The sequence below is a fragment of the Nuphar pumila genome, chromosome 17 (genome assembly GCF_984573655.1).
Source record: "Nuphar pumila chromosome 17, dmNupPumi1.hap1.1, whole genome shotgun sequence".
NCBI lineage: Eukaryota > Viridiplantae > Streptophyta > Magnoliopsida > Nymphaeales > Nymphaeaceae > Nuphar > Nuphar pumila.
The window spans coordinates 39,148,762-39,164,765 of record NC_143265.1 but is presented as its reverse complement, the minus strand read 5'-3'; positions in this window follow the sequence as shown (position 1 = coordinate 39,164,765).

Genomic DNA, 16,004 nt, shown 5'->3' with positions numbered 1-16,004 from the left:
CCTTTCTCTTCTGCTTTCCCTTCTTATTTCTTCGATTTTCCCTCAATCAACTGAAAGAATCAATCACTACTTCCACGCCTCTCCACTCGAAGACCCTCTCGAAGATTCATCTCATCTCCACACAACGTCTCCTCCGCAGGAGTCCGAAGGAAATCAATCTCATTACAATCGGAAGTAAGCGCCTCATCCTCTTCTTTCTTCTTCTTTTTTGTTTATCATTCATTTCTTTTTTTTTGTTACTCCATTTCTCTTTTGTTTTGTTTCATTCCCCTTTCTTTCTCTTTCCAACATTTTTTTTTCTTCTTCTCTCTGTGTTTTAACTCGTGTCCATCGATGCACACTTTGTAACATCAGTTTGTAGATAACAAACTGAGTTACAAATAAGCAAGATTGAAAGGGAACAATAACGTCCCAACATTTCTTTACATCTTTGTTTTGTCCATATTATGATTTCTGGGCTCGGATCATCAAATTCAATGATCTGATGGGGATTATCCGAATCCCACTACAATTTCCTGTTCAAGCCTTCTTGTGAATTTTTGGATTGCCCATATGATCTCTGTTTTAATGCTTGCTTTCTTGCCCTTTCGACCATGGCATTCCAATTCTCATTTACATTATGGCCGCTGGATATTGCTTAAAACTGGTATTACTTGCAAGTCGTTATATAGTTCCTTGTATTTTCTGCCTTTTATATTTCGATATGTCATTTTTCCTCTCCCTCTTCTCTGTTTTTTTTTTTTTACTTTAGCATTTTCACATTGGATAAGCCATTTTCCATTGTGTGCGGTTACAATTTGCAGAAAATCTGCTTCATGTTGATGTTATCTATGGTAAATCCATAGTATCCAGGGGTATAATTTGCATCCGTGATAACATTAGACCGGGGCAATCAGTGATTTTTCACCGTAACTTCCTTTGGCTCCTCTAAAAATTACATTCCTTCTTTCCTTTTGGCCTTTATTCTTGTCATTTTTTTTTATTTAGTCTTAGACCACCTTTCCCTCTCTCAAAAGTCCATTGAATGGATACCCTTCTAAAGCAAGTCCTTCTGCATCATGCATCGTTGCATTGATAATCAGCATTGCCTCTGCAAGTTTCTCTACTCAGTCGACCTTGTCAGATCCATGCTGTCAGTGATCACTCCATGTTTTCCATGATCTAAAGCCTCAAGTCTGTTTACTATCTGATGAATAATCCAAAAAAAAAAAACAAAGAGAAATAACACGAGTGATGGTATTATATAGGCCGTGAAGTTGGGGGCATCCAGACTCTGAGATAACTGATAAAATGGTGGATCTCACATCTTTTCCAAGTTCAGACCAGAATCAGAAGGGAAGGGCCATTTCCCCTGGTTCAGTTCATGAATGAAATTCAGCCATGATCTATTTCTTTCAATAAAGTTCCTTAGAATGGTTATGTCAATGTAATTCAAAGTTGTTTTGGACTCAATTCCCATTAGCCCTGATAAAAAAAAATCTCCAAGCATCAGATTTGTCGAATGATCATCAGTATGAATATCCCTCCAGAAGGAGAATGGCAGGTTTAGCATGCTGTTATTCAAAATTGAATAGGAACGATAATGCTCTTCCATGTGTTCGTCCACTCAGGCATACATTAATCTTTGTTCCAGTATAGTGAGGGTCTTTTTCCTTCTCTCAACCAATTGAAGCAAAGAATATGAATGAAGGTTAGAGAGGTCGCAAAAGGATTGATGGAACTGTAACTTGGTGTCTGCACTTTAGGTTAATTCTTTGTGAATATAGCATATATAAATTTTTTGGAAAATATTCTGTTCACTCTTTATCACAGGTCCTCCAAAATAATCCAGTTGTAAAGATATTGCAGGAAAAGGCCCTTATGACAAAAGCTAAAAAAGAGAAGGGAAGATTAGAGGTGCCTCAATACAAATTCTTTTCATTTCTTAGCTGCAGACGTTTTTTTTTCTTTTTCTTTTTTTTAGAATGTCATATTTCTGTTTGTGATTATGGATATTTTAGCGTTTTGATTCAGGACTGATATGTACCTTTGTATCAGCCTATGGCCATGAATGTTATTACATCAGTCCACATAATGCACGTCTTTACATCTTAGTTCATATATACAGATTTTTTGGCACAACACTCCGCAGACACTGTGCACTTAGTCATCTATATGTTAATGGTCCCTTATATATTCAGGTATTAGGTTCAGCAACATTGCTGAATGACGTGTCATATATCATTTATTAAGCATAGGCCTCATCATTGGTATATCCTTGCCCCGTCACTGTATGTCAATACCCATGCCCCATACCTGCAGATCTATACTTTCGTTACATCCTCCCTGAGCAATTGCTATGACAGTCATGGTGGCTATTGTGATTCTCCTAATAATAGCCATTGTCCAACCACAGTGACTTACATCACTTGCATCCATATCTCCTATCTTACAAGCTATTGTATATGCCCTATATAGATATATATACATATATACATATATATATGCCTATATATGCGTAAATATATATATATATATATGCATGTATATATATGTATGTATATAGGTATATATATCATTTTTTTTCTTTCTTTCTTACCTTTTTTGTCATATATATCTTGACATAGGAGCATTTTACCATTGACTTCCATGTGATATGTACAATTTTTCCTTTATTTTCATATTAACCCAGTTGTTTTGCAGGAGATATGTAGAAAAGGTCATTATGTGGAGTTGTAAATTTGATTTCATGTATTGTAATAATTTAGATCTTAATGAGAATCTATATTTCCTGCTTTAGGTAGAATGAATGAGCATTATAAATATCATGAATTACTTGTTTTTTATGCATTTTTGCCTTTATTTCTCAAATTCTCACAAATGGCAACACGAATGGCACGTGCACCATTTCGTAAGAGGTAAATTAATCCTAAGTTGATGATTTACATCAACGGCCATAGTCGGGATGTAAACAAGACTTAGTATTTTTATCTTTTATAAAATAACACTGGATCCACACTGGATCCTTTTCAAAAATCATCATATTTTCAAATATTTATTTCTTTTATTAGAGTTTAACTTAAAATTAGCTCAAAACATATACCAATGGCCATAGTCAGGGTATATTGAGAGTTAATTTCATTTTAAACTCTATAAAAGCACCAAAAATATATTTTATTCTTTATTTGAATTTAGATATGACTATTATATAATACATTCAATGACCATAGTCAGGAGTGTATTATATCATTAATCTTATTTAAATTCATTTGAAGAATGAAATATGATTTCCAAAACCAACTTCAAACTTATTGAAATTCATTCATCATTTAGGGTAGAATTGCATCATATTTTCAAAATTCCCTTTCAAAACCCCAAGTGATTGTGAATATCCCTTCTTCAAATTTCTATTTCAAATTCCAAATTTATCTCAATTTCAAAAGTCCAATTTGACTTTGGAATTTCAAAATCATTTCATATTCAAACTCCAAAATTCCAACCCAAATTCAAAATTCAATTTCAAAGTTCAAATTAAACTTTGAAGTTTCTGATTCATTCTCAAAATCAAAATCAAGTTTATATTCTTCTCTTCAATCACAGTTTGAGATTGATTATGAATCTCAAAATCTAGATCTTCCTAAAAGTTTTAAAATTCAATCTGGGTTTTCAAAACCCGGATCCATCTTTAAAGGTCCTATTTGGACTTTTCAGAATCTGAATCCAAAGTTAAAACCTAATCCCAACTTGGATCCAGATTTCCAAGTATAATCTCTACTGTGGATCTCAGACTTCAGATCCAATTCTATTTTTAGGATCCAGAATCCAACTTCACTGTGGACCTCAGACTTCAGATCCAATTCTATTTTTAGGATCCAGAATCCAACTTCACTGTGGATCTCAGACTTAAGATCCAATTCTATTTTAGGATCCAGAATCCAATCTCTACTTTGGATCTCAGATTTCAGATCCAAATCCATTCTAGGATCCAGATTCCAATTCTACTTTGGATCTCAGATTTTAGATCCAAATCCATTCCAGGATCCAGATTCCAATTCTATTTTGGATCTCAAATTTCAGATCCAAATCCATTCTAGGATTCAGAACCCAATTCTACTTTGGATCTCAGACTTCAGATTCGATTCCATTTTAGGATTCAGAACCCAATTCCCCTTCGGATCTTAGATCTTAGATCCAATTCCATTTAAAAATCAGAATTCAATTTCATCTTGGATCCTAGAATTCAGATCCAATTCCCACTTCGGATTCTAAATTCAGAATTCAATTTTAAATCTCAACTCTAATTTAGAATCCATACTTTGAATTCAAATTCCATTCTGAAATTCCAGATTTCAAATCAACTTCCATTCTCAATTTCCAAATCCAATTCCTATTTTTGGATTCTAAATCCAAAATTCAATTTTGAACTCTGTTCAAAATCCAAACTTTGGATTCCGATTTCACCTTGAATCCAAAAAAATCAATTCTATTTCTCAATTCCATTCTGATTTCTCAAATCTTATCTCAATTTCAAGCTTTATAATTGAAATTCAAATTACATCTCTATCTTGATTCAAAATCCTAATTCAAAGTCTATTTATGACTTCGAATTTTTCTTTTCTTCTTCTTTTATCTCAAACTTCAAAATCATCTCTTTCCAAATCCAGATTTATTTTCCCAAGCTCTTGATTATTCCAAAAACTTAGAACTTTAAATCTTAAGTTCTAAGTTAGAAACCATTTCTTCACTCCCTTATCAGATTCATCTCAGAAACACTTGAAAAATTTCAAATCATTTTAAAAAAGAGCACACATCTTTGCATTCGCACAAGCATGATTCTTTGTGCATTTAGGTTTAGGATAAATTCTTAGATAATATTTTAGCAAAGCAAAAAGGCGTAAATTCGACCCTTGGTTCGATTACCTCTGGTAAAGGCGCCAGGAACGGTCGAACCTCGTACCGATGAGCTAATCCCGTCTCCCAGTTTTTCTGCAAATATTTCAAAAACGAAGGCGAGTCATTTTCTTAAATATGTTTCAAATTAAGGTCAAGTGAGACCCCGCAAAAGAATTCCTCTTCCCTTCTTTTCTTTTCTTTCTCTTCTCTCTTTCTTTCTATCTTTTATTTTCTCCCTTCAAAAAGGAGGAAATAGAAGTTGGAAAGAAAAAGAGAAGGAAGAGAGAGAAACCACAAGAGAGAAATTTTTTTGCGATGATCACAACCCTCAACGCCAACACTAGCACCTCTTGTGTCGGCGCACCATTGCAGCCCTAGCACCATCGATGCTACCCCTTTCAAGGGCTCTTCCAGCCATAACAGCACCTCTATTGCTGTATCTACCTCCTTTAACCCAGTACAACAACACCCCAAGGTAAAGCTCTTCCTTTTCTTTATTTTTTTTTCTTTTATCACATATTTCCTTGTTTTATGAGATTGCTTCCTTTGTCGCCCCTTGATATGATCATCCCAAATTTCATTTTCATAAAGGAGATGTGAAACCATCCCAAAATCAGATCCAAGGGTATATAAAGAGTGTCTTCCATAGTCATAAAAAAAAGAAAAGAAAAAAAGAAACACACATACCACATGTGTGGGCTATGTGAAGGGTGAGATCCATCCATTACATGATTGGATCTTTCCTTTGAGAGCCAATATCAAAATAGGTCATGCACCCCTTGTGATGTTTTTTATTTCATTTTCATGTTTTATATAATTTCATATTTAAAAAAATTGCATTTAGTTCAATTTCATTATGCATTTTGTTCATTTCATATAGTTTTATTAGTAGTTGATTTAGAATCCATAGAATTTCAGTTTTGTGCAAAGTCCGTGCGTTATTTTATGTGAGTTTGTGCACCAATAAATTCTGTAGATTTTAGAGTAATTGGGTTTACATGTCTTTGTTTTTCTTCCAAAATTTTGATTCCATTTGGGTTTCAGAACCCTCTCAGACAAATAAAACTCCAAACTGAGATTTGTGTTCTCCAGAAATTCCAATTTTTGTCTTAGCAAATAAGAACCTTTTAAATCACCCTTGTGGAAGATTTGGATCTTCCCCTAAAAATTATAGTAAATTTATGGTGGAATTTACTAATTGTCTGAAAATTTTGAGATATTTACAAGTAGATTTGACCTCTGTTAAAAATCAATTTTCCCAGACCTTTGGGAAAATCGTGATTTTTCCATGTTAGGATATAGACAAACCCTAACGTGCTGTGTCCGCTCAACCCGTAGCTTGAATGCGAAAACTTTCAACATGAAAGTCATTACTAACCCTTTTTCCTATCATTTTACAAAATTTAGGAATTTGTTGAATTATCCAAGTATTTTTACCGAAATTGTCTTTTCTATTTGACAGATTTCAATATCCAGAATTTCCAGAGATCTAGGTCTCTGATAACAGTGTGCCCATTTCCAAACCGTAACCCAAATATCAATATTGTAAAAATATGAAATTTGCCTCTGTTTGTCATGGACATTTTCCCATAATTCTAGCTATTTTACCAACTGTCTACTATTTTTCCTACATTTTCTCCCGAAACCTATCTGTTTACCCTAAATCCTAGAGTCGCCTGATTCCGATCCGACTTGCCGGAGCTGTGCAGCTCCGACCATAGGTCAAAACCAGAATCTGTAAAAGGTAAAAATCCTTGCCTAAATGTTCCATGTCACCCCATAAAATTTGGGAATTTTTTATGGAAGTTTGATATCCTAAATCCCATTTAGAATCAGTATTTTAGGCAAAATCACCAAATTTAGGGTTTTTATTTGAATTTCCATATTTGAAAATAACAAAAAAATATATTTTTGATTTTATTCTGTTCCTAGGGTTATTCTAAGTGTCCATTCCAAATTTGGCTGAAATCCAAGTTCATTTGCTTTATATGTCAGTTTATTTTTAAATTCAGAGGCGAAAATAAAGTTAAATTCAATATTTTGTGATATTTTTGCCATTTTAGGGTTTTTATCATGCAAATAAGCATATATAATCATATAAGGGTTAATTTAAATATCATTTGCATTTTATATTTTCTATTTTTACAAAATTTATTTTAGAAAACCCTAGTTTCAAGGCCATAGTCTTGTTATCAGGGGCATTTTGGTCATTTTGACCATAATTTCGAAATTCTAAACTTCAATTTTCCAAATTTTCATGCATATCATCACATTTCATTATATTATGTTTGATTTATTTCATTTGATTTTCAAAAATCCAAAATTTACAAAAATTCTTTCAGAAAACCCTGATTTCAAGGTCATCAGGGGCATTTTGGTCATTTTGACCCCAATTTCAAACTTCCAAGCTTATTTTCGAAATGTATTCATTATTTATCATGCTTATATCAAAGGGGGTATGAATTTGGGTTTATATCTGAATAGTATCCGATAATTTCTAATATTTTCGGATAAATTCAGATAAACCTACAATTCAGTGCTAAGAGGTTTTCTAGTTTTGCAGGAATATTAAAAAGGAAGACTTAGCCATTTTATTTATTTGTTTTATTTAATTCAATGTAAAAAGCAATGTAATATTTGAAATAAGAGTTACTTTTTCAGCTTAGAATAGGATTGCATTGCATATAGTTTAAATTTCTGTAATTTCCTATATCTGTTGTATGATGCATATGCACATTATTTCAAAATCACTATGGTTGACATGAATGTCACATGCACAAACTCTTATGGAGTTTATAAACTTGGTGGGATTCGTATTTATGGACATAGTCAGAATACGAAGAAAACCAAGATTTATGATCTTCATATTAGCCACATTCAGCCTACACTCTTAGGCTAACTTCAAAAATGCACTGCATTTCTCAAAACTCAAAAAGATTTCCCAATTCTTCAATGAAATGTCTTTCAAATTCATTCATATCATCCAATTTGCATTATTTTCAAACTCTTTTCGCAATTCCATTTCAAAAAAATTGATTTTCTTAAGAATTTCCAAGTCTTTCTCATGATTTGATTTACTCAACAATTCTGGGTTTTCACATGAGATTTCAAAGCATTTCCCAAGTTCAAATAAAGATTTTCCAATGTTTTAAAATTCTCAAATTTCAAAATCCCAAGTTTTCAGAAATTGATTTTCTCAGAGTTCCCGTTTTCCTGAGAATCCATTTTTCATTTCAAAAATCATTTTCCAATAACTTTTTGATTTTCTCAAGATTCTCAAATCCATTTCCTCAGAAAAGCAATTCAAAGCTCAAAATCGATTTTACAAAGTTCAAGTTTTCCTAAGAAATCATTTTCCAATGCAAATTTCTGATTTCCAATGAAATTCAATGACTTTCCCAAGTATTTCTCAAGCATTTTCCAAGTATGTTTCAATTTTCCAAAGCAAACATCATATTTCTCAAACTTGCATTATTTTCAAAATTCCAAAGCACAAGCCTGATTCTTTGTGCATTTATGGAAAATAGAGCATAATTTAGTTAATTTAACTTAGTCAAAGTGCGCATTTGATCCTTGGTTCAATTACCCCTGGTAAAGGTGCCAGGAACGGTTGAACCTCGTACCGACAGGCGGATCTCATTCCATAGAATTTTCCCGCAAATTTTCAAAACGTAGGCGAGCAATTTTCAAAATCAATTTTCAAAACTTTGGTCTAGTTTGACTTGCAAATTCGTTTCTCTCTCGCAAGAGGGAGGGAGGAAAAAATTTTGCGACGATAACGAAAAGTCAGTCACTTTGTCATCTTCGGAGAGCATTCCTCGAACGTCAATTATCTTCCTTTTATCCAAATTTCCTTCCCCTATTATACTTGGCATTATTTTGAAAATTGTCCTCAAAACATCCTGTATGCAAGCATGATCAAACAAATCTCTCATTTTGCACACATGTGCATTTATTTATATCATTTTGCATTCATTTGCATTTGCATGCATTCATTCACATTCATTTGCATCCATACACATTGAATTCATTTCCCCTTCAGGTTAAGGGATAAACCTGAACTACCCATTCAGGATAAGGGATAAATCTTGAGACCCCGACAACTGTCCAAGTCATCATGAGGGTGAAGACTGAAAATCTTTCATCAAAATCAACTGGTAGGTGTTTCAAACCTAGTGTTCGTGTTGGTAATTTTTTAAAATCCAGTGTTCGTGCTGGTAATTTCTTAAAAATCCAGTGTTCGTGCTGGTAATTTTTCAAATCTAGTGTTTGTACTAGTAATCTTTCAAAATCCAGTATCTGTGCTGGTACATTTTTCAAAATTCAGTATTCATGCTGGTACTTTTTTCAAAATCCAGTGCTCATGCTGGTACTCTTTCAAAATCCGGTGCTCATGCTGGTATTTTTCTAAATCTTGTTTTACTGGTTGAAACTCTTAAATCCGATTTTTGATTTTCTTCCTAGTCAAAGTTTCCAAATCCAATTTACATTTGGCTAGTTTTCCTTCCCTCAGATCCTAGAAGTGATCTAGAAAATTAGAGTTCCGACTCGAATTTTCTTTCAAATCCAATTTAGATCCTAGAATTGGTCTAGAAAATTAGAGTTCCAACTCGAATTTTCTTTTAGATCCAATTCAAATGTCTAGAATTGGTCTAGAAAATTAGAGTTCCAACTCGAATTTTCTTTTAGATCAAATTCAAATGTCTAGAATTGGTCTAGAAAATTAGAGTTTTGACTCAAATTTTCTTCCAAATCCAATTCAAATGTCTAGAATTGGTCTAGAAAATTAGAGTTCCAACTCGAATTTTCTTACAAATCCAATTTGCTTAGCTTTCCTTTAAAGGTTTGAACTCCTACTCAAACTTTTCTGCAATTTAGTAATTGGTCTAGAAGATCCAAGTTCTGACTCGAATTTTCTTTCAAAATCCAATTCATTTAGTTTTCCCTTGAAGATTTGAATTCTGATTTGAATCTTCCTTCAAAACCCAGTTTAGCACCTGGTCCATTCAAAGCCCACAAGCTGAACCCTTCCTTCTTAAACTGTGGTTCTTAGGTTAAATTCCTATGGAATTGATAGTTTGGAGGCTGAATCCCTACCGAACCCATGTTGTTCCCAGTGAACTAACATTGTTCTCAATTGAACCAATGTCGTTCTTAGGCTGAATCCCTATTGAACCCATGTCGTTCCTAGTAAACCAATGTCGTTCTCAATTGAACCAATGTCGTTCTTAGGCTGAATCCCTATTAAACCCATGTCGTTCCCAGTGAACCAATGTCGTTCTCAACTGAACCAATGTCGTTCTTAGGCTGAATCCCTATTGAACCCATGTCGTTCCTACTGAACCAATGTCGTTTGTAGGCTGAATCCCTACTGAACCCATGTTGTTCCCAGTGAACCAATGTCATTCTCAATTGAACCAATGTCGTTCTTACGCTAAATCCCTATTGAACCCATGTCGTTCCTAGTAAACTAACTCCAATTTTGACCCTCAGGTCAATCAATTTCCAATTTCCAATTTCCAATTTCCAATTCCCAATTTCTAAAATCATCCAATTTCTAATTTCCAATTTCCAAATTCCATTTTTTGAAAGCTAATTTCCAATTTCCAATTTTGACCTTTGGGTCAATCAATTTCTAAATTTCCAATTTCAACCTTTGGGTCAATCAATTTCTAAATTTCCAATTTCGACCTTTGGGTTAATCAATTCCAATTTCGTCCTTCGAGTCAATCAATTTTCAATTTTCAATTTCTAAATTCTAAATTCTAAATTCCAATTTCCAAAATTCCAATCTTCAATTTCCAATTTCGACCTTTTTGGTCACTCAATACCAATTTCAATCATTTTCTCTTGCGAGAGACCCTTTTTACAGGGAGAGTTCGAGGGAGCTCGTTCTTTTCGCATGCTATCCTTTGTTCACTTAGCCCCTTTTTAGGGAGAGTTTGAAGGGACTCGTGTCTTTGTGAACCGTTTGCAAAATAAATTTCCAATTTCATACAAGGAACTCTTAGTTCAGGGAGAGCTTCAATGGAAGCTCGCTTTCTTTGTGACCCCAATTTCATACTAGGCCATTTCATCATGGAGGACCCTCTTTTCAGGGAGAGTGTGATGGACTCGTTCCTTCATGACCAATTCACCGACCTCACCATTATCGGCCCCTTTCCATAAGAGAAGTCTAATGTTAGGAAGTTTTGACGAAAGCTTAATTTCTCTTCGAAAGTTTGTTTTGCAAACACCTCCTCTTCAGGGAAGAGAGGAGTAATTTCTATTTCCCATTTCTGAATCTTCTCCTTTGGGGAAAGGAGAAGAAATTTTTTGTCATGGATGCGATGAGTCTAGAGCTGGGGTTAATGCTAAGTTAGAATTATGGAGACAGACATTGGAAGCAAGAGGTTTTAAGTTAAGTAAGAGTAAGACAGAATACATGAAATGTCGGTTTAGTAAGCAACGAAGTAGTGATGGGAGTGTAGTGAAGCTTGGTGAGCAAGAAATACCGGTGGATGATTGTTTCAAATATTTGGGATCTATCATTCAAAAGTATGGAGAAATTGATGGAGATGTAAATCATAGGATAAAGGTTGGGTGGATGAAATGGAAAAGTGCAACTGGAGTGTTGTGCGATCGTAGAATGCCATTGCGGTTGAAGGGAAAGTTTTATAGGACGCCTATTAGGCCCGCTTTACTATATGGTATAGAATGTTGGGCTGCCAAGAGACATCATATTAAAAAAATGAGTGTAGCTGAGATGCATATGCTGAGATGGATGTGTGAAAATACAATAAAAGATAAGATTTGGAACGAGGAGATATGTAAGAAGATAGGCGTTGAACCCATTGAAAATAAGATGAGAGAGAATCGTTTACGATGGTTTGGACATATTCGGCGAAGGCCTAATGATGCTGCAGTTAGAAGGATGGAGAAATGGGAAAATATATTAGTTAAAAGAGGTCGGGGTAGGCCTAGGAAGACATGGATGGAGGTGATAGGAAAGGATATGAATGCTTTGAACCTCACCGAGGACATGGCATTGGATAGAAATGATTGGAGAAGGATTCATGTGGAAGACCCAAAATGATTTTCTTTTTTGGTTCATATCGCCGACCCCAATTGTTTTGGGATGAAGGCGTAGTAGTTGTTGTTGTTGATGCGTTGAGTCGTGCTTCAAATGCTCGCTTTCACGAAGGATTTCAAGAAAATTTTGCCAATTTGTCATTAAATATTTGTTGATTTCAAAATCTTTATTGCAAAAAATTATTACCTCAGAATACCTTAAGTATTACTTCCAAAAGGACAAAGCTTTCGCGAAGAAGGATTCAAAATTTAAAATCTTTCTATTGGCCAACCAAAAGGATGAAAAATAAATTCTCGATATGGCCAACAAAGAAAATTCAATGTTGTCGTAAAGCCATAAGTGTTTGATATTGATCGCAGTCAATGACACATTTTTAAAGATTATTCTTGGAAAATAAAGCAGTCGAAATATCCTGGGTGATACAGAAAAATATATTCAATTTCCATATCTCCTTAATCGTTTAAGCTGCAATTAAATATCTGTAAAAGGGATCTCTCAATTGTCGTCAAGATGAAGACGAATTATGTGAGTTAGATCCCCGGAGCCAAAGAAGATTTGGATCATCTCCAAGATGGAGTTTGTGAAGGATCCCTCTAGGGAAAGTTCAGATCACCATCAAGATGAAGGCAACTGCGATGAGCCTCCCGACAAACCCTAAATGATATTTAATTTCTGCTACCATTAAGAGATTTCCAACCAAAGAGCTAATAATTGTCAATATAATCCCTGAGATAAAGAAGGATCAGAGCATCTCCAAGATGAAGGAGTTTGTGACGTACCCTTCCAAAAAAAAAGAGAAGAGAGAGAAAAGTCAGGACATCTCCAAAATGAAGGATGATGTAATAAACTCCCCTAAAACCCTAGAGAGCTTCAATTCTGCCAAAAAAAAGAGTGCAGAAAGATCATCATGAGAAAAGAATCTCAAAATATCAGATTGCCAAATATGCCAAGAATCTTCTTTGAATTTTGTGAAATTCTATTATCAATATTCTTTCACCAATTGCTTTCACAATATCAAGAATACCCTCTTTTCTGTTCATATCAAGGAAATTGATAGCTTCCTTGAAAGAAAGTCAATTGCAAGCAATTTGAATTCGAATCTTGATTCTACGGAGTTAAGCCCAATCGAAGGTAGTACTTCAGGTAGAAAAGAGAGAATATTTTCGCACCAATGTGTATCAGTTTCAAGTATTTTGAATCAACAAACAATTTTTAACATTTTGACAATATTTTCTTACTATCTTGGCATGAAGTGAAGAGCTTGATGTCCATCTTGACACATCCTGGTATCACCTTTTACCTCCTTGAGAGAGTAACCTTTATCATCTTTCGCATTGTTGAAAGATTAGCCATCTCTCTGAAAGGATATCCTTTGTCATCTTTCACGTTGCCGAAAGAATTCATCTTTCGCGTTGTCGAAAGAATTCATCTTTTGCGTTGTCAAAAGAGTCGCCTTGCTTCATTTTTTGCGTTGTTGAAAGAATCGCCTTGTTCCTTTGGATCATCTTTGCCATCTTTCGCGTTGTCGAAAGAATTCATCTTTTGTGTTGTCAAAAGAATCGCCTTGCTCCTTTGGATCGCCTTGTCATCTTTCGCATTGTTGAAAGAATCACCTTGTTCCTTTGGATCACCGTTGCCATCTTTCGCGTTGTCGAAAGAATTCATATTTCGCGTTGTCGAAAGAATTCATCTTTTGCGTTGTCAAAAGAATCGCCTTGCTCCTTTGGATCGGTTTGTCATCTTTTGCGTTGTTGAAAGAATCGCCTTGTTCCTTTTGATCGCCTTTGTCATCTTTCGCATTGTCGAAAGAATTCATCTTTCACGTTGTCGAAAGAATTCATCTTCTGCATTCTCAAAAGAATCGCCTTGCTCCTTTGGATCGCCTTGTCATCTTTTGCGTTGTTGAAAGAATCGCCTTGTTCCTTTGGATCGCCTTTTCCATCTTTTGCGTTGTCGAAAGAATTCATCTTTCGCGTTGTCGAAAGAGTCGCCTTATTCTTCTTCTTTAAAAAAAAGTTGTCTTATTCGCCATACAACTCATCATTTTCATTCCCGGTCAAACTAAGGGTTAAACCTGAGCCTCATTTTGATGAGGTATTCCATTTTCTGGTCAGGTTAAGGGTCAAACCTGAGCCTTGTTTTTACATGAGGTATTTTCCGTCCCATTCAGGTTAAGGGCGAAACCTGAGCTTCACATCTTTAAAGTAAATCTTTCTTCTTCATTTTCCATTTCATATCTACCATTCTCATCAGGGTTAATATCTTCATACCTAGTCAGATCCTTCTAACTGAGGCATTTTTATAGCCCAAATTTGGTGTGTTTTTCTTTGCAACTAAGCTCGACTTTAAACTGGCTTAGTAGCAAAGAGGGGCATCTGTAAACACCCCAAATTTTCTTTATCCATGCTCAGAAAACCCTCCTCGTGCAGTGCCAACCCTGTTAGGTTAGTGTAGGAGTCAAACATCGAGTCTATGTCAAAAAACTATCATTTTACCCATTTTTATTAAGAAAATTACCATTTTACCCCTAGGACATCCCGAACCCCAGTCAGTCGGAGTCAACCAAGCTCATTGGTCAGTTCAGAATAGTTAGAATATCAGTCATTTCAAGCTCACCTGAGCTCACAGTGAGAAGGTCATTTTTATTTCTGACCATTCCTGCCAAAATAGGATTATTTCTTTAGAAATGAGCTCATTTCTCACTCAAATCCAAGCGAATTGTTTCCAAGTCAGTCATATTCCTCAGAGTCTAGCTTGAGCTCACCAAGAGTTCAAGTGCTCTAGTTTTAGTTCGAAACCACTTCAAAGTGTTCAGGAGCCCATTTTAGCCCATTTCAGCTCTTTCAGCTGAAATTGAGCTGAGTCCAGCAAGTTGAGCTAGTGTTTGATCTTCAATTTTAGTTCATCTCAGTATTACTGACTTTTTCTCTAGCTTAAACCCCGCTCAGATTCGTAATTCACTTCACTCTAGTGACCATTCTGTATCATTTCTCTAAAAATGGCAACTTTTCTTGAAAATTTAGTCAGAAAGGTCAGTTGAGTCAGTGTCTTGTCAGTCCAGTTGAGTTTTGAAACCCTAGAACCCAGCTCAATCCAGTTCATTTCAGTTCAATCCAGCTCAAACCCCAATCTTTAGTGTCACTCTAGCTCGATAGAACCCGAAAACCATTTCTTGAATCATTTTGCAAATTTTATCAATTTTAACACTTTTTGAATTGGTATGTGTCAATCGGGGTCTAATATCCAAATTTCTTCATTCAGGGTTAGCATTTCGCATAGTATTTCATGTCATTTCTCATTATTTCATATCATTTCTCAGCATTTCATACCATTTCATTTCATTTTCGAGGTCCAGAACTCTAGTTTTATAAATTTCAATCCAGATTGAGTTTTAAAAGTTTTCATAAATCAATTTCAAACCCTGGGTTTCCAAAATTGACATTTTTACTCCGAGGATTCTAAATTTGGAAATATTTTCTCTAGAAAAACAATCTGGATTTCTTTGAAACTCAAATTTTCAAATTCTACACTAGATTTGCTTTGCAACAGGGTATTGAACTTCAAATTCCGAGCTCGTTTCAAAAACTGCCAAAAATAGCTCGTTTCATCCGAGATTTTTTCTAAAAAGACTATTTTACCCCTCTAATTTTCAAAATGAATTTCAAATTTAGAAATTGAACCCACACTAAGTGGTGTCACACTGAAACCTTTTCGGGTTTTTAAAAAAAAATCCTTTTTTTAGAAATTGTGCGGGCCCACTTTTAAACCCTATTTGAAAAATCATGTGGGCCCACTCCAAGGTGATGCCACATGTAGAAAAGAATATATAAAAAAAATAAAATAAAATTCCAGATTTTCCTTCTTTTTCCTCTCTTTTTCTTTCCCTTTTCTTTTTCCTCTTCTTTCTTTTCTTCTTTTCTTTCTTTCCCTTTTTCCTTCCTTTTCTTTCTTCCTTCCTTTTTCTTTCTTCCCTTTCTTCTTCTTTCCTTCCTTCTCCTTTTCCATTCACGTAACACTCTTCTTCTCGTTCTTCTTTCTTCCCTCTCTTCCTTCTTTTTTT